At 55.5% G+C, this 26,693-nt stretch overlaps 1 pseudogene; it reads left to right on the forward strand.

Annotated features, from left to right (window-relative positions):
* The first annotated feature begins 1,829 nt into the window (after positions 1–1,829).
* LOC141573300 (protein dispatched homolog 3-like) lies at positions 1,830–23,863 on the forward strand (annotated as a pseudogene).
* Positions 23,864–26,693: the final 2,830 nt, after the last annotated feature.

Consider the following 26,693-nt stretch of genomic DNA (forward strand, 5'->3'; position numbering starts at 1 on the left):
CTATATTTAAAGTGAGTTTCTTGTAGGCAGCTGGGTGTTGATTTTTTTCAGTCTAATCTAGCTATCTCTGCCTTTTAATTGGGTTTTTAGATCATTTACAGTTAATGCAATTATTAATATGGTTTGACTTAAGACTATTTTATTTTATTCTATTTGTCACATATATTCTTATTTCCCCTTTTTCTCTATTTTGCCTTCTTTTGGACTGAAAATTTTTTATCATTCAATTTTATTTCCTTTGTTGGTCTTTTAGCTATAACTGTTTAGTTTAGGGGTTGCGTCAGGGGTTATAGTAAACATCCTTAAATTGTCAGTGTACCTTCAAATTATGTTAAACCACTTCACATATAGCTTCATGAATAGTGCACCACCATTTCTTTCCTCCTGGCCTTTATGCTACTGTTGTCATACATTTTATTTTCATATATGTTACAAACCCCCACACTACGTTATTTCGTCGTTGTTGTTTAAATGGTTGGTTATCTTTTTTAAAGATTTACATAAGCAATAAGAAAATTTTATTTATTTATTCATGTTGTTAGTGTTTCTCATCCTTTTTATGCCTTTGTGTAGTTGTGTATTTCCATGTATTATCATTTTCTGAGGGGAGAATATAGCTCAAGTGGCAGAGCACATGCCTAGCGTGCACAAGGTCCTGGGTTCAATCCCAAAGTAACTCTTCTAATAAGAAGTAAATAAACCTGATTACTTCCCCCCTAAAAAAACAAACAAACAAAAATATCATTTTCCTTCTACCTGAAGGACTTCCTTTAACATCTCTTATAGCGCATGGATATTGGAGATGATGTCTTTCAGCTTTTGTATACTGAAAAAGACTCTATTTTGCCTTTGCTTTTGAAATATATTTTTGCTGAGTATAGAGTTCTGGGGTGACTCTTTTCCCAGTAGGGAAAGGATCTTGCCCCATCATCCTCTCACTTGCATTGTTTCTGAAGAGAAACCTGCTGTCATCCTTATTTTTGCTTCTCTATGTGTAATGCATCTTTTTTTTGCTCAGGCTGCTTTTAAGGGTTTCTCTTGGTCACTAATTTTGAGCAATTTGATTATCATGTGCATTGTAGTTTTATTGTTTGTGTGTGTGTATTTGGGGTCTGCTGCTTAAGTTTTTTGAATCAATATGTTTATAGTTTTCATCAAGTTCGGAAAATTTTCAGCCTCTTTTGAGAAGTCCAATAACCCATATATTAGGCTGCACTGAGGCCTGGAAACTCTCACAAACCAGGGAGTCAGGGTAATCATAGGGCCCATTATGTTTCTCATCTCTCAGAGATCATCATTCTCTTTGGTGTCTCATGTCCAGAGTCTTGTTTGATATATTTTCTCATTTTGGGGTTAGTTTCACTGGGAGGCTAAATCTAGGTTTCATCTTGTTACTCCTTCTTGGCCAGAAGCAGATCTCACTCCTGTTTGTATTTTAAAACTCAACTTGACCAGCTTGGTTGTTTTTCTTATCAAGAATAACTTCAGCAGGGAGGGTATAGCTCAAGCGGTAGAGCGTATGCTTAGCGTGTGTGAGGTCCTAGGTTCAATCCCCAGTACCTCCATTTAAAAAAATAAAAATTCTGTTAGATGCACTCTGAATACCAGTGTAAAACTGAATATCTAGAAGCTGGTTTGAATTTTGAATTTTGCTGTGAATAATTGAGAATTGGAAGATGACATAGAATTTGGCTGTAATTGATTATCATCTGTGTAGAGCAGTGGTGTCAACCCCACTGATCATTCAGTCCCACCCCAGACATTCTGATTTCATTTGTCTAGAGTATGGCCTGGACATCAGGATTCTTGGTAGCCCCCAGGCATTCGTCATGTACAGCCAAGGTAAAGAGTGTCTGGTGAGGTGGATGGCTCCTGTTCCTCCTCCATCTCTGATCCACACCGTCTTTCTGTGCCCTCCCTCCCCCAGCAAAGTCCAGGTTCTGTACGGGGGGGATGGACCTCTTTGATCACGAGGTATGCAGAACCTTCAACAACGACATGCTGACATGCTCCCGGCCTTCAGCAGCAGCAGCTGCATCGCCGCCCTTGTCTACATCCTCACCTCCTGCTCAGGTAGGGCTTCCCTGAAGACCCCGCATGGAGCCAGCCCCTTCTCTCCTCCCAGTGTGCTTCTCTCTGAACAAAGCCTTCCCACTCAGGAATGCCAGAACTGGTCTTAAATCTGCCATGCCAGAGCTGGCGGGGGAGGGGTGCCCAGACATCACCTTCTAACCCCAGGCAGGTGACTGAGGTGCAGTGGCAGGTTGGACCACACCTGAGGGCCCCTACTGCAAAGACCTCCCACAGTTGAACCTTTTGCCCTTTGACCGTCTTCTTGCTGATAAACTTGCTGATATGTTTTGGGGGGTCTGGAGTATTGGACACGTTATGGATTATTCTGTAGCCTGTTTTTCAGTCCCAGGTCAGCTGCCCTTAGTCCCCCGGTTCACTTTTCCACTGCCACCTCCCCATGTGCCCTGGCTGCTTCTTTCTGCATATACAGCAGGTACTCTGTATTGCCCAAGTGAGTGAGAGGTTGGTCACACCTTCAAAAATGGAGAAGACGTTCGTTCATCAATATAACAAATATTAATTGGGTACCAACTGTGTCCCAGATGCTCTAAGGTGCCAGAGTTCCAGTGGTGAACATCATGTTTACACTTCCTACCTCCATGGAACATCTATTCTACTGGGGTGACAGATGTTAAATGTATAATAATTCCCTACTGGCACTTGGGGTAAGTTCGGCAAAGATGAGGGCCCATGAACAACATGACTTGCTCAGAAATGCCTTCATCTGCCTCTCAGGCCTCCTGCCCAGCCCCTTCTCTGGGTGTAGAGAACTGCGCTGGGCACAGATGGGGTGGTGAAGGCACTCCCCGGGGTTGGGGGTGTGTGAGGCAGGACCCAGCAGGGGTCAGGGACACTGAAGGAGTGTGTTCTGCTGGGTCCCCCCACTTTATCCCCTGTGCCCCTTGCCCTGCCCAGTGTTCCTGTCCTTCTCTGGGATTGCCAGCATCGGCCTCAGCTGCCTGATGGCACTCTTCCTGTACCACGTGGTCTTCGGTATCCAGTACTTGAGCATCCTCAGTGGGCTGGCTGCCTTCCTGATGGTGGGCATTGGTGAGTTCCCTCCATCGCCATGGCAATGGGCCTCCCACTGGGGAACTCTGTTCCTAAAAGAATCTTCTTCCAGGATGCAAAGACTGGCTTCCATGGGGGCTCCAAAAAGTCCCCTCTCAGACCTTGGAGACTCGGAATTGGGGTGAGGGGTTGGTAGAGTATGAGTGGGGGGCGATCCTCTTCATATTGTGGGTGGAGCCCCCGAGAGGTGGAAGGAGCAGGCAGGCATGCTGGTGGGAGGTTAAGAGTAGTGGGAAAGGTGGGAAGGAGGCTAAGATTTGGAGGAAGGGGCCCAGTTCTGGGGAGGGGATAGGGCCAAGGAGCATGGAGGGCGGGGCTCGGATTCTCAGCCCAGGTTGGGTCTGACCCTGGGGACAGCAGAGTGATCCTGAGCCACCCAGCTGGCCCGGGACCCCCTCCCGTAGGCGTGGACGACGTCATTGTGTTCATCAACACCTACCGCCAGGCCACCCACCTGGAGGACCCGCAGCTGCGGATGATCCACATCATCCAGACGGCGGGCAAGGCCACCTTCTTCACCTCCCTGACCACGGCCGCCGCCAGTGCGGCTAACATCTTCTCCCAGGTGGGAGACCACCCTCTGCTCCTGTCCTGACCTCCCGTTCCCCCCAGGCACCCCTGGCCTCTGGTCTCTGCTCTTCCCGCCCACCCCTTCTCCTGCAGCCACACCAGCCTGTGCCTCAAGGTACTTGCCACATCCCTAGAGTTTTTGTTACTAATCGCCATCACCAGAACTTAGCAAATGGGAACATGATAATAATACAAATAGTGTTTATTGTTGATTCTCGTAATAATAATCCAGCGTCTGCCCTGAGGGTTGTTTGGCAGTTTCCAAAGGTCCCAGAGCTGTCAGTGGTGAGCCTGCCCGAGCCTCCTGTCCCCTGGTCTGGAGCTCTCTCCCCCCACCGGCTCCACACCACATCGTCATCCCTTCGCTGACTTTCCTCTCGCTGGCCCCACACTCCTTCAGGTCTCCGAGCTGGGCTCAGGAGAAGGTTCTTCGGCCAGGGCTGCGGTGCTGACAGAACCTGAGAGGCAGTGAGCCTGCCTGAGTCTGAGAGGCTTTAGGACCTGGGCTGAGTATCTCATCTAGAAACCACCTGATGCTTTGGGATTCTCCAGGCCTTCCTAGAGAGCCACATCCAGAAAACAGGCAGAGCTGGGTTCAGACCCTACCGTTGCCATTTTCTGGCTGTGTGGCCTTAGGCAGGTTGCTTAACCTCTCCGAGCCTCACTTTCCTCATGTGTGGATCATCAGGGACTGAAATGAGACGGTTGTGAAAGCACTCCCCAGTGAAGGCTCTTCTGCTTGTCGGCTGCAGCTGCCTTCTGACACTACGCCACACACCCACTCCTCCTGGGCCCAGCCCCCCTGTTCCCATCAGGGTGGCTTTCTCTCCCTTCCCCCTCACTACCTCACGGCCCGCTCCAGCAGGGTGTCTCCCTCTGTCCTCATGTAAGGGCAGTTACGGAGCGCTTGTTCTGTGCCAGGCACTGTTCCGGGCAGAGGCCTGCAGCAGAGACCAGAGGTGGGATTCTCTCTCCCCTCCCATGCTCCGAGCACCAGCCCTTGCCCTCTGATGCCCTCCTAGGCTAGTGTCTCCATTCCAGCAGCCCCGGCCTCCTCATCCTGCCTCAGCCTAGTGGTGCAGGGTCCTGAGTGCCTGGCTGCAGAGTCCCCAGGCTCCCTGGGCTCCGGGCCTGCCGGCCCCACACCCCCCTCTCTCTCTCCTTTGCCAGATCCTGGCTATCCATGACTTTGGCCTGTTCGTGTCTCTTATCGTGTCCTGCCGCTGGCTGGCTGTGTTCTTCACCATGCCTGCTGCCCTGGCCATCTGGAGCCTTTACATGGCACCACTGGAGAGCGCCTGCCGGGCCAGGTGAGCTGGGCCAGCGGAGGGGCAGCGGGCCACGTCCTCCTCTCACTGAATATCCGTAACAGACCTTGGGGGCCACTCAGCACACCACCCTCTCTCCAGGAAGCCTTGTGATTCACCATTGAGCACCTTCTGTATGCCTAGTCCTGTGCTAGGCACCACTAGGGGAGCACAAGAAGGAGGAGAGAGTCCTGTCTGGTGGTTATATGTGTGGTCACCTACTGTGTGCTGAGAAGTGGGCAAAGCACTTTTGTACAAGATCTTACTGCCTCCCCTCCAAGGAGCTGCGTCCTCTTATTTCACCCATTTTACAGACAAGGAAACAAAGGCTCAGGGAGGTTGGGCAACGTTGTCAAGGTAACCCTTTTAACAGGCAGCAGAGCCAAGATTTAGACCCCATAATCTGACTCTTAATCCCACACTCTTAGCCACCACATTAAATGTCCTTGGGGTTCCCTCCCCTGGGGGAGGAAAAATTTTTAGATGCAGCGGACCCTATGCAGAGTTGAACTGATCGGTGCAGAGCTGCTGCTGAAGGTGGAGGAGTTGGGGTCTCATGAGCCATGGACCAGGTGGTCTGGGGAGGGAGGGATGGTCAGATGAAATCTGTCCTTGGTGATGGCCTGCGTTGGGAGCACTGAGGAATGAGGGAGGGTCTGGGCTCGGGGCAGGGTACACAGAGGCAGAAATGTCAGGGGTCCATGACAGTGTCCACCTGAGCCAAGGAGGAGCAGGAAGGACACGAAAGCCCAGCAAGGAGCCCAGCCTTGGGCCTAGGATGGAATCCTCAGCTCTCCTCCTCACACCCCCCTTCAGGGCACCATGGCTAGTGGCCCGGGTTGGGCACTGCACAAGGGCACTGTGGCTGAGGCACAGCCCTCTGCACTGTGGACATTCAGATGTGACTGTTTCTATAACAGTTTTGTGACATAGAAGTAAAGAGTCTTGGGTAAAGGGCTTTTTTTCTCTAATCTCTACGAAGACACCAACCAAGGCCCACCCCGCCCCGCCCCCTAGTCTGGGGCAGTGGGCACTGTAGTCAGCCCAGTCCTGGGCTCCAGCCTCAGCCTCTTGGCCTGGCAGCTATGGAACTGTGGGCGTATTACTTAACCGCTCTGCATCTCAGTTTCCTGTTCTATAAAATGGGTACATATAATCCCCGTAAAGACCGGGAGCATCCGCACGGGGCGCCAGCTCACTGCCCGACACACAGGACTCATCAAGTTCGCGCGTTATTCTTGTTCCCAGTCCCTGGGCAAGCCCTGTCCCCTCCACGTCCCCTCCAGCCGCGGCCTCAGCTGTGTCCTCAGCCCAGCCCCGCTCCCCCCCTCCCAGGGTTAGGGCCCCAGGGCCGCACGACAGCGACAGCGGAGGTGCGATTCCCCTGCTTTGGTCTCAATGTGTGGGCAGCTGTGTGCTGTCACCCCCCTTCCTGGGTAACGGCTGCTGTCGCCATTTGTCTCCCCGGAGGAAGAGTGGCACCTGAGGGCCCAGGAGAGATGGCACCGGAGAGAAGTGGGGCGCAGGAAGTCTGCGCTGCGTGTCCTGTGTGAGACGTCAGCGGCGGCGGGGTGCCTGCGCTCACCCACCCTCCCTGGACACCCAGGACACTCCCCTCTCCCCTCCTCACGCCACAGCTGCCCCCAGAGGCGTGGCCGCGAGAGCTCCCCGCGCTTCCCCGGGGACACGCCTGCCGCTCCGAGCGGGCGGGGGGCGGCCCTGCGCAGGGCCCGGGCCCTACCTGGGGGATGACTCCCCTGGCCGGACGCGGAGGAGCAGCCAGCTGAGAGCTGGGGCCGCCTGCCCCGCTGAGCCTGGCGAGACCCAGGGCCTGCCTCACCGGGGGGTTGGTCTGACAGGATGGTTTGAGGACAGGCTGGGCTAGAGGCGGGGGCTGGGTGAGAGGGCCGTGGGGCTCCCCATCAAGCATTTGGGCTTCCCTGGAGAGGACCGAGACCGGGGTGGGCTGTGACTCGTGTCTGGGCCAGGCCTCCGATGGGCCACTGCTCTGCCCTGGCAGTGTCACTGGAGCTGAGAGACGTGTCCCTGGTGTCTGTGCCCCCCGAAGGCCCGCAGCCAGCCCCCGACACGGGCCGCCGGGGCCACTCACTGCCCAGCTGCAGGAGCTGCTGCGCCGCTGGGTCCTGTGGTCGGCTGTCAAGAGCCGCTGGGTGATTGTGGGTGACTGAGCTCTCCATTCTCCTTCCCCGCTTCCTGAAGCTTCTCCCCAGTGCCTGTGGCATGGGGATGGACCCCCCCCTCCAAAGAACAGGCAGGCACTGGGGATCCACCCCTGTCCTGCTAGAGAGCTAGAGGTCAGAGACCTGGGCTGGTGGCCCTCTCTCTCTCTCAGCCTCACTGCCTTCCTGCGTAGAACAAAGCTGGTCCCGCAATAGCTGTTGCTTGTTGAGCTCCCTCTAAGTGCCAGCCCCATGCCGGGCAGCAGAGCAGGGCTCAGCGCTTGGGCTCTGGAGTCAGACCAGCTTGGCTGGGTCAGAATCCTGATTCTGCCACGTACGAGCAGTGTCACCTTGACTGTGCCAGTGGGTCTGAGCCTTAGTTTCCTTGAATATAACTGAGGATAAGAATAGTGTCCATAGAAAAAAATAAAGAATAGTGTCCGTCAAATAAGGCAGCTGTGAGGAAAGCTATAGGGCGTGTGAAGAAACAATCCCCTTTAAAATAGCACCCAAAGTAATAAAATGCCTAGGAATAAAACTAGCCAAGGAGGTGAAAGAATTATACACAGAAAAGTATAAACCATTGATGAAGGAAATTAAAGAAGACTTAAAAAATGGAAAGATATCCCACACTCTTGGATTGGAAGAATCAATATTGTTCAAATGGTCACACTGCCCAAGGCAATCTACAGATTTAATGCAATCCCTATCAAATTACCCAGGACACATGTCACAGAACTAGAACAAATCATAATAAAATTTATATGGAACCACGAAAGACCTAGAATTACCAAAGCATTACTGAAGAAAAAGAAAGAGGCTGGAGGAATAACTCTCCCAGACTTCAGACAATACTATAGAGCTACAGTCATCAAGACATCATGGTATTGGTACAAAAATAGACATACAGACCAATGGAACAGAATAGAGAGCCCAGAAATGAACCCACAAACTTTTGGTCAACTAATCTTCGACAAAGGAGGCAAGAATATACAATGGAATAAAGACAGTCTCTTCAGCAAATGGTGTTGGGAAAACTGGACAGCAGCATGTAAATCAATGAAGCTAGAACACTCCCTTACACCATACACAAAAATCAACTCAAAATGGATCAAAGACTTAAACATAAGACAAGATACAATAAACCTCCTAGAAGAAAATTTAGGCAAAACATTATCTAACATACATCTCAAAAATGTTCTCCTAGGGCAGTCTACTCAAGCAACAGAAATAAAAGCAAGAATAAACAAATGGGACCTAATGAAACTTACAAGCTTCAGCACAGCAAAGGAAACCATGAGCAAAACAAAACAACCACCTACGGAATGGGAGAAAATCTTTGCAAGTGAAACCGACAAAGGCTTGATCTCCAGAATATATAAGCAGCTCATATGACTTAGTAAGAAAGAAACAAACAAGCCAATCCAAAAATGGGCAAAAGGCCTAAGCAAGCAATTCTCCAAGGAAGAAATACAAATGATCAATAGGCACATGAAAAAATGCTCAATATCACTCATTATCAGAGAAATGCAAATCAAAACTACAATGAGGTATCACCTCACACCAGTCAGAATGGCCATCATTCAAAAATCCACAAATGAAAAATGCTGGAGAAGCTGTGGTGAAAGGGGAACCCTCCTACACTGCTGGTGGGAATGCAGTTTGGTGCAGCCACTGTGGAAAACAGTATGGAGATTCCTCAAAAGACTAGGAATAGACTTACCATATGACCCAGGAATCCCACTCCTGGGCATATATCCAGAAGGAACCCTACTTCAAAATCACACCTGCACCCCAATGTTCATAGTAGCACTATTTACAATAGCCAAGACATGGAAACAGCCTAATGTCCATCAACAGATGACTGGATAAAGAAGAGGTGGTATATTTATACAGTGGAATACTACTCAGCCATAAAAACTGACAACATAATGCCATTTGCAGCAACATGGATGCTCCTGGAGAATGTCATTCTAAGTGAAGTAAGCCAGAAAGAGAAAGAAAAATACCATATGAGATTGCTCATATGTGGAATCTAAAACAAAACAAAACAAAACAAAGCATAAATACAAAACAGAAACAGACTCATAGACATAGAATAAAAACTTGTGGTTGCCAAGGGGGTGGGGGGTGGGAAGGGACAGACTGGGATTTCAAAATGTATAATAGATAAACAAGATTATACTGTAGAGCACAGGGAAATATATACAAGATCTTATGGTAGCTCACAGAGAAAAAAATGTGAAAATGAATACATGTATGTTCATGTATAACTGAAAAATTGTGCTCTACACTGGGATTTGACACAACATTGTAAAATGATTATAACTCAATAAAAATGTTTTAAAAAAGTTGTGTTGTTTTTCTTATTATTGTTATCATTGACTATATTTAGGGCTGTGTAAGATCAGGTGGATGTGCTGGCTCTTTATAAACTGGTAAGGGCTCTGAGTGGTGGCTGATTCTTGTCTAGAAGTGAGCTTGTAGCTTATAGTCTAACCCCCCAAGTGATGCACATTGCCAGCCCCTCCCCTGGAGGACTGACCCCCCAGCAGCCTCTCTGAGGCTGGCATGCTGGGCCTCTGCCCACTCCCTTGGGACACCCTCTCCTCCTCCCCCTCCCCTCCCCCGTGAGGGAGCAGCTCTTTCCCAGAGCTCTGGAGGCCCCAGCTGTGAGTGTGCCTCCCGGGCCCCAGCCCCGCCTAGCGTGGCACCCTTTCCTCGCAGGCATATTCGTCTCCATCCTCACATCCTGTCCCTGGTGTTTGCTAGCCAGCTCCGCCCTGCCAGCCAGTCCCCACTGCTTTTCCACCCTGACACCAACATCCAGGTGCTGCTGGACCTCAGGTACAACCTGAGCACCGAGGGCATCTCCTGCATCACCTGTTCAGGTGAGGGTTTCCAGCCAGGGTGGCCCCTGTGGGACCCTTCCCTCTCTGTAATCCAGATCTCAAAGACGAGAGATGGGACATCCATCCCCATCACTGCATAACCTCAGGCAAATCACTCCACTTCTAAGCCTCAGTGTGCCCACATTTCATTAAACAAATACTTCATGGGTGCCAGCTGTGCTGGTGCTGGAGAGACCCCACTGGGCAGTCCAGGCTCCTGAGCTCAGGAAGTTTGTTCCACTGCTGGGACAGGCCATGTAATAGTAGATCTGAGCTGTGGTGGCTGGAAAGCAGGGTGCCTGGGGAGCTCAGCATCATGGAAGGCTTCCTGGAGGGGGGAATGTCTAAGCCAAAACTTGACAAATGGGAAGGACTTAGCCTCACTGGGAGGAGTAAAAAGGGAAGGAGTTAGCCAAGCTGGGAGGGGAGAAGAGGAAAGAGGTCTGGGCAGAGGGGAGCACTGGCGGTAGGAATGACCGGGACCAGCTTCGAGAGAGGTATTTGCAGGAGCTAGGACTAGCCAGATGGGCTGGGCCAGGGCCTGGTGGGCTGAAGTGAGGAGTCTGGATTTTACCATAATTGTACTGGAAGCTAGTGGAGGGTTTTAAGCAGAGAGGGGCCATGATTGAGCCCCCCAGGTGCTGTGTGGTTGGAGATCCAGCGTGGAACTGGCTGGGAGACCAGGTGGGAGGCTGGTGCAGTCACCTAGATGAGAGACGGCGGGGGCTGGGGCGAGCGTGGCCGATGGTGGCGGTGAAGTCAAGGTTTTTAGGAGACAAAATCTGTAGCACTTAGTGATGGAGTGCGTGCGGGGGATGAACAAGGAGGTGAAATAAAGACATCTCCTTGCCTTCGTCTGATCCAGGCTGTCATCTTACAGAGGGGAGACTGAGGTCGGGGTTGGGGTGGGGGAAGTCAACCCAAGGTCGCGCAGCTTTGCTGGATGGTTAGAAACCAAATGAGAAGACGCTTGGGCGAGTGCTTCCAGCTCCTGGGGGAAGCCCCGCTGACGGCTGTCATTGCCTTCACTTAATTAGGGCGGTGTTCAGATTAACCTGGCCTTCCCCCCGTAATGGCATTAGCCAAATGCATGATAATCAACTGCAGCTCAGAGAGGTGCCCAAAGAGCCCCTCCTAATTTGGAGGCAGCCCTGGCCACGTCCCCTGCTCCTTTCCCGCCTGCCTGGGCATCAGATCCCACTCCACTCTCGCTGCCGCTACAAATCCTCCCGCCGTCCCTCGGGGCCTGGAGGAAAAAGCCATGTCTGCTCCCACTTCACAAACAGACAAACCCCAGGATGATCCCGAAGTTCCTGGAAACATCTGGAGAAGGGCCAAGACCTCAGCTGGAGTCCAGCCTCCAGCCCCTTGTATCTCAGCCTCTGAGCTGCCTCCTAAAGGGACCCCTTCACTTTGTAGCAGAAAGAGCTTCGGCCTTAGGTGTGGACAAGACCCATCCTGATGGGGCCCTGCCTCTCACTTCCCCTGCAGGTCCTGTTCCCTTCCTGAACGTCTGCTTGCTTCTCTGTCAAATGGAGTTAAGAATAATGACCTCTTAGGATTATTGTGAAGGTCAAATTTTTGAAGATGTAAAATTCCTTTCATTAAAAAGCAAAACAAACTAAAAAATCACCCACCATGTTTGGCACAAAACTAGAGGTCTCCCCTCATCTCTGCTTGTTGATAACATGCCGTTTCTAATTGTTCCCGTTTACTGAACATTTTCCGCGAGCCAGACACGTTGCTAAGCACCTGAGCGGCGGCACCCCATCTGGGCCCTCGGCCCGCCTCTGGAGGCGCCCCTTTGACAGAAGAGGGAGATGGGACGTGCTGAGCGTGAGCAGGGAAAGCTTCAGAGGGTCCTTCTCTGGGTGGGGCTGGCAGGTGTCTTTCTTTTGCCTTAAGAGTCTTGTAAATTCAACATTTGGTGTTTTTTTCAGTTCCATCTAGTTTCTTGCAGACCCCGACACCACCCCTTTCTCAAGCTGAGGGCCCTGGGGCCTGTGTCCCTGGGGTCATCACTGTCCTAGCCTCTGCAGGGCCCTGCCAGGGAGGCCCTTCTGTCCCTGACACAGCGCGGGGGTAGGTCTGTTCCAGGAGAAGCCCCACAGCCTGCAGAACAACATCCGGACATCCCTGGAGAAGCAGCTGCCGGGCTGAGGGGTGTCCTGGGCCAGCCGGCCTGAGGCCACCCTGCAAGGACAGTGGGGCGCGTGGACTGGCTGGGTGGGGGTGTTGGGAGGTCCTGCCTGGTGCAGGGGTGCAGGGACCTTGTGAGGAGAGAGGATTAAATCCAATCTTTCTTTTTCGAGAAAAAAAGCCTGTGTTCTTGGGTCACTATGGAAGGGTTGGGTGGGGGGAGGGTGTTGAAGTGGAGGCCCTTGCCTGTCGTCCCACCAGCTCTCCTCGGCCAGAGCAGCGGGAACCCCTCCTGCCGCTACCCCAGTCTGGCCTGTGGTGCCCCATAAACCTGCCTTGTGTGCCAAACCCGTCCTGAGTATCGGGGGGAGGGCTGGGGCATCCTGAACGCCGGACGCTGGCTTATCCCTTCTGGGTTCACCATCGGAGGTGGGACGCAGGGATGCATGTGGGCATTAACCCTTGTCGCCCCGTGGCCATCGTCACCCCTTCTGTGCCCACCATTGCCATCAGCAGCCCAGCCCCACCAGGCACACGGGGCTCCCCATCATTAGCACCACTGCCAGCACCACAGCCCCACACTGGCTCAACCTCACCGTGACTTCGCCATCTTTGCACTCCCTCCACCTGTGCTGCCGCCCCATCGCAGGGACCACCACCACGTCCACCTCCATCTGTGCCGCCATCCCACCCCAGTGTCCACTGCCAACGACCTTTCTCCCATCATTGTCCCGGGCTTGATCCAGGAAAGGGCAGGGCCAGCATTCGGAGATGAGCCCAAGGTCGGGGCTCAGCTCCTCGGTCAGCAGAGCAGAGGGTGGGCTGCTACCGGGTCAGGGGAAGCCAACGAGGTGATTGTCATCCCTCCTCCACCTCCCATTTGTCCCTAGACGCCCCAGGCACGGTGTATGCCTCCAAGGGGAAGACCAAAGGCCACCCGGCTGTCTGCAGGTTCTCCCTCAACGCCAGCCTACCTGCCCCTTGGCAGGTCGTGTCCCCCGGGGACGGGGAGGTGCCCTCCTTCCAGGTCAGCCAGGGCTGCCATGAAGTTAGTCACCACTACTGGGGAGGGGGCCCTCAGTGCTGCGCTGGTGGGCACTGGCCACGTCAGGGGTGGGGACAGGGTCTGTGAGGATGCAGCTGCCCCAAGCTGATGAGGACCCTCTCCCGCTGTCAGCCATGTCAGCGGCAGGGACCCACAGGGTGGTGACAGCATGGGCTTCTGAGGCAGCCAGACCTGGGTTCAAGTCCTGGCACTGCCAATTATTACCTGTGTGTCTTTGGGAAGATGACTTAGTCTCTCTGAGTCTAAGTGAAACGGGGATGTGAAAGGTACCAGCCAGGGTTGTTGGAGGTGCACGAGGCAAGGTCTGTGTGTTACGGAACGTCTGGGGTGCAGTAAACGCTCAGTAAACGGGAGCCACTAGTCAGACTGCTGCTCCCGACAGCTGCTCCCGCACCTCAGAGAAGGGCCTCCGAGGGCCAGCCCGGGCCTCCGGCTTCTCCCTCTCGGGAACCATGTGTTTCTTTAACACGTTACACCCCAGGGTGACCATCAGGCCTGTCACCTTACTTGTTCAGGGTTTGTATTTCCATCTCAGAGATGGGCTGTGTGAGGTGTTTCCTGACCCTGACCTTTGCACTGCTGTCCTACTGCCTGGAAAGCTTTCCTTCCCACTTAATTCACGGCTGATGTCCCAGCCAGGTCTCAGCATGAGTGTCACCTCCTCCCAGAGTGCTGTCCTGGCCATCCCTCTCGGTTTGCCCTCCTTTTCTGCTGCCCGTTCATCCTGTGTCTTCTCCTGATATTTAATTCAAAGCCCTTAAAAGAATCTGAAGCCATCATAGTTGGCAGCTGGCCGTGGGCAGGGACCAAATGCGTCTCCCGCTGCCGTACCCTCGGAGCACAGCTCAGGCCTGGCCCGGAGTGAGTAGGTCCTCAGGCGAGGCAAGGACTGAGGCTCAGAGAGGGAAGAAGGATTTCCCCAATCTTTAAACTCCAACCCAGGCCTCCTGAGTCTCTGCTCGGAGCTCTGTCCCCCACTCTGGGGTCTGAACCGGGGGCAGGGGGCGGGGAACACGTCGAGGAGGGAGGGGTACAGAGCCTGAGGCCAGGCCCAGGCTGAGGCAGCCTCCTGGAGCCACCTGTCTTATCTCTGTCCATCCACTTAGGTGTATAGAGCGCCTTTTGGTAACTTCACCAAGAAGCTGACCGCTCGTATGTCTACAGCAGAGCTGCTCCAGGCAGTGAGCCCCTCCTGCAAGTGGATGGTGACGACCTGGGCCTGTGATGCCAAGCGGGGCTGGAAGTTTGACTTCAACTTCTACGTGGCTGCCGAGGAGCAGCAGCACACCCAGTAACCTTGCAGATAGGCCTGTTTCTACCAGCCCGCCCCCCCTACCTCACCCCCAATAAGTGATGCCAGCAGGCACCTTTAAGAAACCCATGTCCGTTTCCACGTTTGTCCACACAGTTCCCTGCCTGGGACTGGGGAGTGGGGAACACCGAGATGACAGGCCCATGATCTGCACCCCCATCTGCCACTGTCCCTCTGGGTGGCCCTGCAGGATGCACAGTGGCCATCTGGCTGCCCTTCAGCACACCCACCAGTTCCCATCACAGGACTTCTGCATTTGCTGTTCCCTCGGCCTAAAATGCTCTTCCCCAGCTCCTTATGTGATTGACTTCTCTAAATTCAGGTCCTTGCCCAGAGGTACCCCCCCCTGGAGAGGCTGCCCCTGACCAGAACACCGGCCCCGTCTGAGATAGCCACGCCTGGTCTCTCTCTGGGCGTCACCCCTCTGCTCTCCTTCCAGCTCCCATCACCACCTTGAGTCATACTGACCTACTGGTTTATTATGGTTTATTAGCTGTCTGCCCTCAGAAGCACGTAGGCATTCTGCAGCGGGCACCTTGACTGTGGCCCCTGCTGTATCCCCAGCACCCGACCCAGTACCTGGTACACAGCTAGTGCTCAATAAACACTTGCTCAATGAGTGAATCAATGAATGAATGAGTACACTCTGCACTCCTCTCCAAGGTGCTCGCCACACTATATAATTAATTCGGAAGATATGTATTTAATGTTCCTCCGCCCTCAGATTGTGGGGTGGCAGGAGAGAGACAGTCTCTGTTCTATTTACCTACCGCATACGCACGCCCTGCCTAGTGCATGGCATGAAGTCAGTGCCCCAAAATGCGAGTGACCGCATTCTGTGCCTCAGGGGTCTCCGAGCCAGCTGGGGGAATCTTTTCCTAGGTTTCTTCTCCCATGTTCTGGCCGCTGAGGCTGTTAGCGGAAGATCTACTCTTTCGTCCACTCGTTCGTTTAACAAACCTTCAGCACCGACTGAGCCGGCCCAGGGCTAGTGCTGGGGCTGGTAAACAAGACAGACGTGGCTGCCGCCCTCGGGCTGACCAGTGGGAGACAGCAGCTAACGAGTCAAGCACAATGTCATTAGAAACTACAACACGTGCTCTGAAAGAAAGAGCTCACTGTCGTAGTCCAGAGAATGGCAGTGCAGGGCCGGCAATAGGGACAGGGACGTGGTCTTCACTGACAGGGCCTGGCCTCGGGGCACTGGGCACCCACACCAGGCTGAACTCCGCTTGGGGCGGGGGTGTGGTATGGAGGCCCCGGGATGACCAAGACGGGCTCCTCGGGCCCTTCCAGCCTCACGCACCTTGGCACGGCACTGGGGGTCCCCCTGCCTGCCCTCCACGGCTGGGCTCCCTCTGCACATACACAAAAGCCACTGGGGTCTGGCTGCCTGGGTGAATTCAGAACATTCTAGAAAGAACCTTGAGCCACCTCAAGTCCCACAGTGGATAAGCTGACCGTGAAATCCTTTCCTTAAACAAAATCTTGAGGCTCTGTGACTGTTCGGGTTACAGCAGGGCAGGGGGCTTCTGAGCAGTGACCCTCCCCAACCCCCAGGCTGGCCCCGGGGCCCCTCTGAACTCTTGCACCCCCTGGAGGACACTTTGGAAACTGCTGGTCTCCTCCACCCTTCATGCCACAGGCAAGGAGACAGACACAGAGAGGAGGAAAAGGGGAGGATGTTAACCTGAGCCATGTGGTGGGGCTAGACTAGAACAGGTGTTCAAACCCCAGCCCTGAACCTACAACCCAATCCCCGCACTGGGAGAGCCCGAGTCCACCCCCTGTGCTCTTCTAGTCCCTGCACACGGCCACGTCTGCCCCACCTCCCCAACTCCTCCCGGCCTTCCCGGCCTCAGTGCCAGCCTCCTTTGCCTCCACAGGAAACTCTACTTTGCTCAGTCCCACAAGCCTCGACGGGCCGACCGAAGTCATCTTCTACGTGCCCAGTGAGAAGGGTACCTGCAGGGAGGCTGCAGTGGGACCTTGGGAGGCTGAGCCCCAGCTCCCCGTACAGCTGTGACTCCCTCTGCAGCGCCCAAGGCCCGCCTCTCCGCCACGTTCGGCTTCAACCCCTGCGTGAACACAGGCTGCTGGAAGCCGGCGGTGCGGCCGCTGGTGGATACAGGGCCCATGGTCTTCGGCATTCTTGGTACCAACCGCACGCGGCAGATCGACAACCATGTCATCAGAGACCCAGTACGTGGGCCCACGTTGGGCAAGTGCCAAAGGGCCCAATCACACCAGGCTTGCTAACAAGTACTAGCCCACAGGCCACCACCCCAGCTCCCCACACTCCCTCTTGGCTCTGACTGCTCCACCGGCCCAGACAGGCCCCCGCCACGGGCTCTTGGGGTAACATTTCTCTTGAAGACCAAGCAGGGTCGAGCTCTTAAAATCGCCCAGGAATCTGGGTGCAGTGGGGCCGGACCGGCTGCCCCGCGTCATTAAGGCTGGAATAGAGGTGAGAATACAGGTGCGTAAAGACCTCCTGCCCTCTTCCTCCTCCTGCAGGAGGCCCTCCCTGTGCCCACAGCCCTTGCTGCGTGCCTCGGCTGTGGTGCCGTCTGCTTGGGACAGTCTCTCCCCTTGTACGTGTTTGTGTCCGGTGCTGGGCCCTTGGCAGTGGGGGGGGGGGGGGAGAGAAGCTGGTGGAGCTGTGAGTGGGTGTCTCCCTGGCACGTGATGGATACTGAGACGCGGGGCAAGGACCGTGGCCGTAGTTACAGCTGATCGTAACCCCTGCCTTGGGAAGTTAGCCTGACTGAGTGTACAGGATTTCAGACACAAAGTAATTCAGGAGCCAGGTGGGGTCAGAGAAGATCCGCTCAGTCCTGACCATGAGTCTGCAGGTGTTCAGGGGAGGGTTGGGGAGGCGATGAGGAGAGAAGTCAGATGCCCGAGGACAGGTAGGGTTTGACTGTGCAGAAGAGGGGAAAGCAGGCAGCCCAGGTGTGTTTATTCTGAGTAAAAGCAAGGAGGAGAGGCAGAGGAGAGACTGAGGACCCCATGCAGGGGAAGCAGTGAGAGAGCAGAGGTGCTGCTAGGGGCAGGACCCTGGGCGACCAAGCAGAGGGTTCCGAGGGCTGGTAGTGGGAACTGCAGGTGGTTTCTCCCCAGGGGTGGGACCCCAGGCTGAGCTCCTGACTCACCGAGCAGCTGCACTGGACTGTATCTCCTTGGGAAAGGATAGCATCATCTACAACAGCAGCTTTAACCTCTTCAAATGAACCAGGCACTTGTATCACCTTTGTAAAGCCATCGCAGAGAACTCGGAGCTGGTGAAGCCAGGCGGGGTGCAGTGCCTGCCTTCAGATAAGTAGAAAGTCAAGGGTGGACAGCCCTAAGGATGCACGTGCCGGAATAAAGATGTCTGCAAACAGTTGCTTGAAGGTGTCCATGTTACAGAAAAAACGTGTTACAGCTCAGTTGTGACAGCAGTCTCGATCTGAGCGAGAAACCAAGCAGCTCTCAGAGTTGGAGAACTCAAGATTTGTTACCCAACAAGCCCAGACACGGTAACACTCCAAGATTTGGATCCCATCTGTAGGTTTACACAGGCTTTTATAGGCTGCCAGTTTACACTTTGCAAGGTCATATGCAAATAAGGTATGACAAAAGTTGACTAATTAGGAACAAGCTTTGTTGAAATGGAGCAATCAGTAGAGAGAGAAATAACCAATCAGGAGTGAGGGAAATGGACCAATCAGGGGTGAGAGAAATAACCAATCAGGAGTGAGCTCCATGCAAATGAAGTACTACAAATGGACCAATCAGAAGTTAGGGAAATGGACCAATCAGGAGTGAAGGAAATAACCAATCACCAATCAGGAGTGAGCTCACGGAACCAATAGAATTTTAGGGGTAAGTAAGCCATTTCAGAGGCAAAAAGTGAGATAGAACCTCTGGGCCAGGAAACCGGATGGCGCTGGCAGGAGTAGTGGCCCTGGCTAGGGGGTCCTGCCGGTCTTTTTATGGGGCTTCCCGCCTCATCTACACTGGGGTGAGGAGTGTGCAAATCTTCTGGATGAGAGCAGACTCGGGCTTGAAGGTGAATTGGAACAGAGCCGCACATGCGTGGGGAGGTGTGCGGTGCTCAGGGGAGAACCTACAGGAGGAGCTTTCCCAACATCCGGAGCGAGAAGGGGCTGGCCCTCCAGCAATCACCTGGGTCCAGGGCTCTTCCTGAGAGGGCACAAGGTGTCATTTTACACCCCGATGGCAAATGGTGATGTAGGTTTCTCGATGTTGCCAGTGGTTCTAGACACTTTTTAAACTAGGAGGTTAGGGGAGGGGCGTGTACCCCTTGCACACTCACACCCAGATGGGTGAGTGCACGTGTGCAGGCGGGATCGAGGGGAAGGGGTGCTCCCTTCCCAGGTCCCCACCCCTACCCACATCTTGCCCTTTTCCCACAGGCTACAGCATCTCTTCCTTCCTGCAGATGTTGCACCCTGAGTGCAAGGAGCTGCCCGAGCCCCACCTGCTCCCAGGTCAGCTGTCGCACGGGGCCGTGGGTGTCAAGGACGGCCGCGTGCAGTGGATCTCCATGGCCTTCGAGTCGGTGAGCCCCGGGTGGGCCACCAGGCACAGGACAGCGTGCTGACGTCGCAGAGTGCACTGTCACCGCCGGTCCCCCCACCCCAGAGAAGATCAGTGGGATTGCTCTTCTGAGGGGATACTGAGGCTGAGAGGGGTGAGGTTGTTTGCCCAAGGTCACAGGGTTAATGAGCGTCAGCTTCCAGCGCTGACCACTGAGCTCAGCCTTTCTGTCACATAGGATGACTGCCAGCTGCCAGCACCCTCCCTCCCTAACAGCCCAGGGTTCAGATGGTTTTGCAGGAGCAGGTGACAGTCCAGGATGCTCCTCACTGTGAGGGGCCAGGTTCTGGGCCACAGAACCCGCTGTGCTGGGCCTCCCCAGGAGATTAGAAGCCAGGGGACTGGCCATCCCACACTTCACTGCCTCCTCTCTCACCCCTGACACTCCCTGGGCTCTGCCCAAGGAGGCACCCATGCACACACACGCGTGTGCACGCACCCGTGTCCCCGACCTGGGCCTCGCGGGCCTTGTGGCCCTGGCGCTTCACACTGAGGCTTGCTGAGTCTGCCCCTGCTGCCTCTGCGCTGAGCCCCGGGCTCCAGTCCTTGCTCTGATCTCCCTGTGCTCTGTGTCCTCGAGCAAGCCACTTGTCCCCTCCAACCTCTAGTTCCACCTCTAAAGAATAGGGTTACAGGTGCCGGTGTGCCCTCTGGCAGTCATCAAGAAGCTGTGGTGAGATCGCTCCCCTGAAGGCCTTCGGGGACGAGAATAAGGTGGCAAGTGGGCAATTCTTGTTCTCTGGTCCCAGCCCTGCTTTCCTTCCCGCCACCTGTGCCACTCAAGGCCCGAGCAACCAAACCGCCAGCCACCACGGGGAGGACCCAGACCCCCCAAGCCCACAGTGAGCCCCAGGCTAATGCAGACACCAGTTCAAAGCTCAGGCAGTTTTTAAAAATTGTGTTAAAATATATATTAAAAACTGACAGTCTTAACCATTTTAAGCATATAGTTCAGTAACATTAATTATTAAATCAATTAATTTATTATAATTTATTATAAATTAATAAATAATTTAGCATATTCGCACTGCTGTGCAGCTGTCACCAACGCCCGTCTCGGAAGCTTTTCATCTTGCAGAACTGAAACTGTCCCCATTCAACACTGACTTCCCATTCCCCTCCTCCGGCCACCACGCTCCTTTCTGTCCCCACGGATTTGAGTCCTCTCTGTCCCTCACACACAGCATGGGTCTTTTTGCGACTGGTTCATTGCACTTAGCATAAGGGCCTTCAGGTTCACCTATGTTGGCGCCCGTGTCCAAATTTCCTTCCTTTTTAAGGCTGAAGCCACAGGCAGTCTGGGAGACGAGAGAATCCCCTCTCAGGCCCCTCCGCACAACAGAACATCACCTCCCAGCTGACCCCACCAACACTCAGACCCACACGTGCACAGACTCACCCTAAACTGGCTTGTGCTCAGGCAGAGCAGAATTGGACCAGTGAGGTCACATCTATGACAGTTCCAGAGCTGGGCACCATGAACCGGACTGGCCACCTGCCCTCCTGGACTCACAGTCCAGCCCAGGAGATGGGCAGGTTGCCAGGCAGTGATGAGAACTCCGATGTGGAAGCATCAAGGGTTCACAGAGCCCAGAGGATGCCGGTCTTGGGGCATCCAGGATGGCTTCCTAGAGGAGACGGAACCCTAATGAGCCTTGAAGGAGGAGCGGGAGCTGGCAGTGCAGGCAGAGGGGAACAGCATGGGCAGAGGGCAGCTGGGAGCTCTGGGAGCTGAAGCTGGTTCTGTTGGGAAGGGACAGGGACTTTGGTTGTACCGGGATCTGCCGCCGCTGTAAGAGACACGTGTGCACCCAGAGGCTGGTTGAAGTGGTCTTGGATGGGGTCACCCTCCACTCCCACCCACACAGCACACTCCATTTGCAGGTGGTGGAGGGCCGGCTGCAGTTGTCACAGAGCAGACTGGCAGTCACCAGGACAGGGTGATAGGCCCCCACCCGCCCCCCCACCCCACCCCAGCCGTCCACCCATCTCACTGGCTCATATCCCCACAGACCAAGCACAAGGGCAAGTCCTCCTTCCAGACCTACTAGGACTACCTGCGCTGGGAGAGCTTCCTGAAGCAGCAGCTGCAGACGTTTCCTGAGGGCTCGGCCCTGCGCTGTGGCTTCCAGACCTGCGAGCATTGGAAGCAGATCTTCATGGAGATCGGAGGCGAGCGGCAGCCCGGTCCCCCTACCCCCGGGTCTCGGCAGGGCGGGCGGTGACAGCAGGGCGCATGGGGAGGTGACCTGGGCAGCGAGGGCCTGGCCTGTCTCAGCCACACTTGTCTTCTCAAATCTGGCCAAGGGCCCTGGAGAAACTGGGATGACAGTGGCCGGGAGCACCAATCAGAAGCCAGACTTGGGGGCCCCATCTGCAGGATCATCAGGCCCTCTGATCCTGACTTTCGCCACCTAGAAAGTCATGGCAATGGCCATGATGACAGCTCTTTGTCCTTGGGAGCCCTTCTGGAGGCCAGGCGCTTGCTGAGGCCTGACCTGTGCTCTCTCTTTAAACTCCAGACAAAGCTATGGAGTCAGTACTGCTATTCCCCCCATTATACAGATGAAGAAATGGGGGCTCAGCGAGGTCAGGTGGCTCACCCAGAGTAACACAGCTGTGACAGCGCCCATCTGTGTAGCCCCAGTACCTCTGAGCCATGGGGAGGAGGGGGTGAGGGGTGCCCCGTGGTGCAGCCCAGCTGAGGGCCCTCTCCCATCACCTTCCAGGGGTGCAGAGCGCCCTGTACGGTCTGGCCCTCTCCTTGCTCATCTGTGTGGCTGCGGTGGCCGTGTTCACCACCCACGTGCTGCTCCTGCTGCCCGTGCTCCTGAGCATCCTGGGCGTGTGGGCCGGGGACCAGGAGTGGGCAGGGTCTCCTTGGTGGCCTCAGGTCAGCTGGTTTCTCTCCACATTTAAGTGCCCCATCTCTTCAGTCTTCCCGATCACCCCACTCCCACCCCAGGCAAAAAGAGCCTCTGTGACAGTCATTCATAGGACTGTGTGCTCCCCGAGGGGAGCCAGATGTCGGCAGGTGGTAGCTCTTGGCCCAGCGATGTGTTGCAGCACCTGATCCCTCTTTCGGGGCCCCCCCCCCAGCTCTCTCTGGCCCTGTGCCTCCTCGTCCCACTGGTCACCAGAGCTGGGGGTGCTCCACTGTAGACTTCAGCGCATTCTCCAAGGGCCCTCTGAACTCGCCCACCGCCCCTCCAGGACCGGATGAGTGGGGCTGGTCCAAGCTGCCCCCCGCCGTCCACTGCCCTCTGCAGGCATCGTCTGCCTGGTGGTGACCATCATGTACTTGAGTGGCTGGGAGATGGGCACCGTGGAAGCCATCTCCCTGTCCATCCTCATCGGCTCCTCCATGGATTACTGCGTCCATCTGGTCGAGGGCTGCCTGCTGGCTGGAGAGAACCTGTCCCCACACTAGGCCGAGGTGAGCAGCCTGCCTGCCCTTCCCCTCCCCAACGAACATTCTCCCACCCCCCCAGTGCTGCTGAGGACCCTCGAGGGTAGCCGCATACCCCAAGCCCAGTGCCCAACCGGGCTGTGTTCTAGGAGCCTCTCCACGCCTAGGGGACTCAAGCTCAAGTTCGGAGGCAGCTCCACCAAGCATCGCTGTGGGCCTTGGGCAGGTCCACTCCCCCCAGCCTGTCTCCCTAAGCCAGCACGAGGGGTCGGACCAGGCGACGTCCAAGGGCCCTGCCTGCTTCTACGTTCCCTGAGTCCGTCTCATTCTCTGGCCGGGGGAACAGATCTGAGCCCTTCTGGTTCTGACTGTGAGGTCACCAGCCCCATCTCTGGCCCTCGTGGCTTAGTGAGGACATACCCATGTACTCAGGGCCAAACCCAGCTCTGGGTCTCATAAAGCTTTTGTTTTTTTCCTGGTTTGGAATTGGTGTGAAATCTTCATAAATATGTAAATTCAGTTGTTTTTAGATTTAGCTGCTTTTGGTCAAAAGAAGGAAGTCAGCTCCAAGCAGGGCTCCCATTTTTGAGGACCTGCTATGCAGAGCATCAGTGTTCTGGTCAGAGCAACGCTGAACGCGCCCCCACCGCGTGCTGTGCGCTGGGCGCTGCTGCAGGGGAGCCGCCCCGTCTTCCCTCCAACCCCGTGGAGCAGGCGCGGTCATCCTCCCTCTCTGGGGTGGAACCGGGCCTGCGGGGGCAAGGCTGGCCTTGCACAGCGCGTGTGTTTACCCGGGTCCAAGCCCCCATCCCAAGTCCCAGGCAGGGTGGGATCCCCTCCGGCGTTTGGGGCCGCAGCTCTGTCTCGCCCACACCCAGGGTGCCCACGCGCAGCGCCAGGGGCGGACGCCGGAGGCCGCGCGGCATCTGGGCGTGGCCATCGTCCCCAGCGCCCTCGCCACGGTCATCGCCACGGTGCCCCGCTTCTTCTGCGTCATCGCCCCGTTTGCCAAGTTCGCGAGATCGTTGCCCTCAACACGGGCGTCTCCATCCTCTACCCGCTCACGGTCAGCACGGCGCTGCTGGGCATCGTGGCGCCCGGCTCCTACACCCGGACCAGGACTTCCTTCCTCAGAGCCCTGGGCGCCGCGCTCCTGGCGGGGGCCCTGGGGCTGGGTGCCTGCCTCCTGCTTCTCCAGAGCGGCTATAAGATCCCCCTTCCCAGCGGGACCTCCCTGTAGCCCTGGCACTACGTCCGGACTGGCACACCTTTGGTCCAGCGGGTGGGGGACAAGATGCTCATTCTCTGGCCCCAGAGGCACTTTGTCCCCAACTCGGCTACAACCAGCTATGCTGTGTGATTCACACTGCCTTTGTCACAGTGCCAGCCAGAGGTGGGTGGAGAAGCCGGCCCCCACCCCACCCTGCGGGGCTGCTGGCAGCCGCCCTGGGCTCTCGCTGGCAGTGAAAGAGGCCAGCCCTCCTCCTGTGCCTGGTCAGGTGGTTTTTGCAGGGGTTCCCCCCCATGCGGCCTCAGTGCTCACAGCAACTCTCTGATGTGGGTGTTACGGGGCCCCCATTCTAAAGATGCGAAAACCGAGGCAGCAAGAGGCAAAGTGACTGACGTGTAGCTGGGTCAGTGGCACAGTCAGAGCTGCCTCCCTCCGGGACTTTGCAGGAAGAGCACAGTAGGTTCGAAGGCAGGGCCTCGCACCTCTGCCCCCTCCCACCCCCACAAGCTTTACAGTGGCCAGGGCTGGGTGGTCCTGGGGTCCTCCTCAGGCCCCTTGGTCCTGGCCGGGAAGGACGGAGAGACCAGCCTGGGGTTCTGCATGTCCTACCCCCGGCCCCAGCCTCAAGGGGCTCCTCTCCTGGCCCGGGGGCCCCAGCACAGCCTTCCTCTGGGGGTGGAATCTGGGGCGGGGGGGGGGACAGCCCCTGGGATGGGGAGCTGGCTGTGCCTGCCGCCTGCTCACAGCAGATGGTTCTTACTAAAGTGAAATGAAACTGCAGACCACCGCCACTAACACAAGCATCTTAAGCATCGCTGGCTCCATTATGTTCTTCAAACTGAAACAACTAAGTGCTCACATGCTGCCCGGAACCTGGCCCTGGAGGGGGAAGGAGGTGGGGCTGGAAGCGCCAGACCCTCCAGGGAGCAGGTCGCAGAGTGCTCTGTGGGTCCAGGGTGAGGGTGGGGGCACACTTTGGGAGCGGGGCTCCCCAGGCTCCCCACCAGGACATTCATTAGCACCTTCGGGGGGCCTGGTATTATGCTGGGCACTGACCTTCCTCCTTGGGACAGACATTGACACTGGGCTTTAAGAAGCTGGACACAGACTGAGCCTTATACGGTAGGAAAGACATCCCCAAGGGTGGTCTCCAGGTCAGCTCACCTGCTCATCTGTAAACATAAACTAGGGGGCGGGGCATGCATGACAGACGGGCAACATGTGTCCCCGCCCGGTACATGCCTGGCACCCAGCAGGTGCTCAGTATTTGCTGAGGGAACATCAGATCTTCGGACCCACTGTCTATGGTGAAGACAGGCATCAAACAAGCAATTAATGGCACGAGTTGACACACAGCACTTACTGCCGCAGACCCTCTTCAAGGGTCTGTCTTAGTCAGCTTGTGCTGCCCTAGCAAAGTGCTGCAAGCCGGGTGGCTCGTAAGAGCAGGAATTTATTCTGTCAGAGTGCTGGAGGCCGCAAGTCCACAGCAGGGTTTTGGCAGGGTGGGTCCTTCTGGAGATGCTGAGAGGGACTCTGTCCCGTGCCTCTCTCCTGGCTCTGCTGGTTGCTGGCAATCCTTGGTGTTCGTTGGCTCGTGGATGCATCACCCCAGTCTTTGCCTCTGTCTTCAGCTGCCCGTCGTATCTGTGAGGGTCCCATTGCCTCCCCTCTCATGTTGGATCCTAATGACTTCATCTTAACTTGGTCACCTGCAAAGACCCTATTTCCAGATAAGCTCCCATGTACAGGTATCAGGTTAGCTTCAGTGTATCTTCTGGGGGACACAGTTCAACCCATGACAGGGCTCAGCACTCATCAGCTCATTTGTTAACCTTAGGGAGGGGGTGCTCAGACCCATTTTACACATGGGGATAGCAAGGCTCCGAGGAATGGACTTGCCTGGGTCACGCAGCCAGTGGTGGTGGAGCCAGTTCAACCCCAGCCAGGCTGTCCCGGTGTGTGGGCTCCCCTATGCGGGTGAACAGCCTCTCGGGGAATTGTAACAAAGGGTGATAACGTTACAGGGATGTTCAGTCAAGAGGCCTGTTCTTAGAGAATCGGGGATGGAAACCCTTGCATTTGTTCAATGCTTCACCCTTAAATGTTTCCCTGTCAGCCTTGTATGAAGTCTGAGCCCTCAGAGGCCCAGCAGAGGGTGCTGTGTCTTAGGGGCAGTGTTGTGCTCTGGACCACAGCCCTGAAAGGCTGATCAGGGATTCAGGCAGGTCAACCCAGGCTCTGGCAGCCCCTGTAGGTGGGGAGGGGCCACGGCTGCAAGGTTGCACCTCTTCCAGGGACCGCCCCCAACTTTGGGAGAGATGGGCACGATTACAGGAGAAGGCCGGGTGGGAGGGGGTGGGATAGGGGAGGGAGCTGCCAAGTTGGCAAGACATCCCAGTAGGTGCTCAGAAGAAGGACTGCCATCTCCAAGTCCTTGTCCTGAGACCTTCCCAATGACCTAGTTTTAACACGGAGGCGGCATCATCTGCATCCCATTTGCGCGCAGTCCAGATAGTCCCCACTTGTGAAGAAACCCTCTCTCCACCCACTTCCTGGCTTTTAAGAAACAGCTCCTCTTCCTTCCCACTGGCCTCTTATCTTTTCAAAGTGTGGGGGTGGGGAGCAGGCAGGTCAAGGGTGGAGGAGGCCAGACCCCGGTGTCACTGTCACCTCCCCCACCAGGTGACTGGGGCTCCCCTGTATCAGTACAACTCTCTCGTGACCCTCATAGCTCTCCTTCCAGCTGGGTTCCCATCTTACAGGCGAGCCCTCGGAGCCCAGAGGGGGGGGGCACAGAACTCAGCACGCGGCTGGGCTGCTTCTCCTGGCTCGGGTC

This window comes from Camelus bactrianus, chromosome 15 (assembly GCF_048773025.1).
Source record: "Camelus bactrianus isolate YW-2024 breed Bactrian camel chromosome 15, ASM4877302v1, whole genome shotgun sequence".
Classification (NCBI taxonomy): domain Eukaryota; kingdom Metazoa; phylum Chordata; class Mammalia; order Artiodactyla; family Camelidae; genus Camelus; species Camelus bactrianus.